Source organism: Dioscorea cayenensis, chromosome 6 (genome assembly GCF_009730915.1).
Source record: "Dioscorea cayenensis subsp. rotundata cultivar TDr96_F1 chromosome 6, TDr96_F1_v2_PseudoChromosome.rev07_lg8_w22 25.fasta, whole genome shotgun sequence".
NCBI lineage: Eukaryota > Viridiplantae > Streptophyta > Magnoliopsida > Dioscoreales > Dioscoreaceae > Dioscorea > Dioscorea cayenensis.
Genome location: NC_052476.1, coordinates 5,994,736 through 5,998,587, shown reverse-complemented (window position 1 = coordinate 5,998,587; position 3,852 = coordinate 5,994,736). Strand labels below are relative to the sequence as shown.

Here is a 3,852-nt window from a genome sequence, read left to right as displayed (position 1 = left end):
AAGATTTTACTCCATACAAAGCGAAATGTCTGAAACTCCTAATGGTAATTTTTTTCCAATATTTTTGATGTTATTTACTTTTTTTTCTTTTGACATATTCATGGTTAATGTTGCTTGTTATTATTAAATTAATGCTTGATGACAGACAAAATTTGATTTTCCTCATACACAAGAGACGGTTACATGGATTTTGCAAAATCTAAACAAGAGATGGAGAGATTGGAAAGGTGACTTGAAGGCAGAATTTTATATTCCAAAAGAAAAAGAACGAGTTTTAGTGGAGCCACCTTCAACTATTCTTGAAGAACAATGGCCCGGCCTTGTTCGTCAATGGTATAACCCAAGGAATGAGGTAATTGGTATAAGTTTTATTTAAATTATTATTGTTACTATTATGACTTGTATTTGAGTTTAATTTATCTTTTATAATTGGAATATGGTTTTATTGTGTAGGAACTTGCTGAAATAAATAAAAGAAATGCAAAAAAACAAAAACAATGCACATACATGTGGTCGAAAAAAAGTTTTTGACTCGAATTAGGAAAAGAAATAGTAAGTGATTTCTTTTTATAATTAATGTTAGAATGAAATGATTAAAGTTTTGATTGTTTAATAGGAAAATGAAACGGGGAAAGAGCCGGATCGTCTTACAATGTGGGATGCAACTCATAAAAAGAAAGATGGTAGCTATGTAAATGAAGAATTTAGAAAGAAATTGGTGAGTGATCTATTTATAAGAAAGATTATTTTCTTATTTCCATGTTAATGCCTTGTATGATGTTTCTCATTCTTGTAAAAAAAAGCTTGCTACATTTTAATTATTTATTTATTTTTATTGACAAAGAATGAGATCAAATGCAAATACCTGCCTTTTCACACTAAGACAATATATGTTGTCTCAGTTAGAATTATCACTTACCATCATCTCTTCCATGCCCATTAGCATCTATCATGCTTCTTGGGGAATCTAGTCGTTGTTCTAATTTTTAACTAGTTTCATACTGTATCTTCTATGATAGAAAAATGAAAAAGAAAGACAAAGAAAAAGATTCAATTCTCTTTCTCTCTCTCTTTACATGGTATAAATTTTAGTAAGTTTGATTAGTTTAGAGATGGTTTCAATTAAACCATTCCTTAAATAAGTTTATTATAGCTAATAGAAGCTTTAAAAATTAAACCATTCCTTAAAAATCTTCATAAGCCAGCTTTAAAAATTTTCATTTCTTTGCCATCTATCATATACCTCTCTATTTTCATTATGTTGCCAGTATTTTCGATATTGTTGACGATATTGTTTTTTTGTTTCTATTTTCAATAATATTTAGTTGAACTTACAGGAAGCAGCACATGATCTCCAAGTTAGTTACACAAGCTCAAGTGCAAATTTTGAACAAAATGAAATCAATGAAATGGTATTTCAAGAGATTTATGGAGCTGAACATAATGGTAGGGTGCGTGGTTTGGGATTAGGCCCTACTCCAAGTAGGTATTTTAGTGTCATATAGAAATTCACCAGCACAAGTGCTTCAACTACTGACAACAATCATAAAGCGGAGTTGGAGAACGTTAAATTGGAATTGGCTGAGATGAAGGATAAATATGAGAAGCTAAGCTCAGATTTGGCTGATATGAAGGAGTTATTTGGAGGGTTTATGGCTGAAAGAAGTTTAAATGATAGGATGTCTAAAGCACCCGCCGAGGAAGTAAATTATTTGTCTTACTTTTTATCACTTTTCATTCTTAAATAATAAATTAAAACATCTTTTTGTAATGATGTCCATAGGTTGAAGATGTTGCATCTGTTGACTGATATCACTGGACAAAATCTAAACATCATGTGGCTCAAGAGGTTTGCTGGATATTACCTTCGAACTAGTTTTATTATTTCATTTTATGAAACTTATCTACATGCTAGAACAATTGAGCACATACAAATTAAAAACAAAAATGATGAGTGTCTTTTAATTGGATGTGGAATTCGACAACGGGTTTTCCCTTGTCAAATACCTGCAGTATTAGAAGTTTGTGGATTACCATAACATGTGTGCTCCATCAAAGCAAAAAAAGGTTCATCCACAACATGACTTTTCATATTATGCGTTTGGAATGAGTTTACATGCCAAGACATGCAACTTTTGGATGGATTGGTTGATTCCTCTGTTTTGTTTTAAAGATGTGATAAGAATGGTACATATATATGTATATATATACATATAAATCTTTTAGTAAAGGATTTCGAGTACCATAGCTTTCATTTATTTATTTAATTTTGTGATTCTATCAGTTATCGGTTTTTGTCTTTTATTAAAAGTCTACTAATTTGTCACATTCATGAGTATTTAAAGCCATGATTTTGCATATATCCAATTCATTAATAAGTTTAAGTTGACTAGGTCTTGACTCACAGCTTAAATTATTTCCATATTAATTGGATGCATTTGTTAAGTTTGATATAATTAGCTTATTTGATTATATGTTTGGTTTAAATTGAAATATGAAAAGAATTGAGTAATATAAACTATAAAAAATTTTAAATATAATCATTAATTTTGAATTTGGAGAAAGCTATTAGAGAGCTTTGAGTGTTAAACTAATGAATAGAAATATAGGAAATGAGACTTTTAGTACTCTAATGTTTTTGCCTTTCAAAGGACTAATCAGATTGTGATGAGAAATGCTCAAACCAATGGAAATGGACAGCATGAAGAATGTTTTTGCCTTGCACGTTATACTAGTTACTTACACTTTGTGTTTTCTCTACATGCAATTATTGTTCAGTATCATTTTAGTTACTAGTTACTTTAATGGAAATTAGTACAAATCTTGCATTCAAAGGAGTCCATCATCTTATGAACTAAAGGAAGTTCAATTATCAACTTTGCAAAGGGTAAGTTTTTGAATCTCTAGTTGATGACTACCTTTTTGTTACCATTTGATATTAATTCCTGATCTAGTTATTAATTATTGAATCCCAATGCATGAATCATGGCATCGAGAGACTTAACATCAGCTGTTCATTGGTGTCAATTTTGATTAAGATTGGATTTTGTTTAATGTTTTTGCAGATTTTGGAGAATTCATGGTTAAAGATCAAGAGGGTTGAAGATGAGGATACATGAAGCTTTTTTTATTGTGTAATTAACTCAAAAAATATTTTGTAATGAAAGTACACAAATAGTGTAAAACTCTTACATTTTGCAAGTACTCAAAATACATTACACTTTAATTCATAACATGTCAATAAAGTTCAATGAAATTAAATTTAGTATATTTTTGAATGTAATGAAAATTTATGTTTTTGATTTACAGGTTAAACAAATTTATTTATTATTAATAGGGAAAAAAATAAAAATTCAATTTAATTAAATGAACAAATTTAGAGGTGGTTATAACCACCTCTAAAAGTATGAACATGCAAGAAATTATAAACTATAGAGGCGGTTATAACCGCTTCTACCACTTATAATTTTTAGAGGTGGTTATAACCACCTCTAAAACTATTGAGGATTAATGAAAATTTAATACCTATTGAGGCGGTTATAACCACCTCTACTATAATAAATTTTTAGAGGCGGTTATAACCGCCTCTAAAACTATTAAATGGTAATGAAAACTTAATAGCTATAGAGGCGGTTATAACCGCTTCTAAAACTATTGATGTTTGATGAAAACTTAGTAGTTATAGAGGCGGTTATAACCACCTCTAATTTTGTTATTAAAAACCGCTTCCGTAGATAAAACTTACCCCAACGGTTGGTACAAATCGGCTCTAAAGTGTAGAGCCGGCTTGATACAAGGCGGTTTAGAGGCGGGTAAAAAAACCAACGCTACATCTATAGAGGCGGTTATAAC

The 3,852-nt window shown here is 30.0% G+C and overlaps 1 long non-coding RNA gene across 2 annotated transcripts; it reads left to right on the top strand.

Moving 5' to 3' along the window:
* The first annotated feature begins 628 nt into the window (after nucleotides 1-628).
* LOC120263898 lies at nucleotides 629-3,110 on the top strand. Of its 2 annotated transcripts, XR_005537165.1 has the most exons (4): nucleotides 629-718; nucleotides 1,338-1,703; nucleotides 1,784-1,849; nucleotides 3,066-3,110. It is a non-coding gene; the product is annotated as an uncharacterized LOC120263898 (long non-coding RNA). The 2 variants fall into 2 exon arrangements; XR_005537164.1 differs by lacking the exon at nucleotides 629-718 and having other exon boundaries at nucleotides 1,269-1,703.
* Nucleotides 3,111-3,852: the final 742 nt, after the last annotated feature.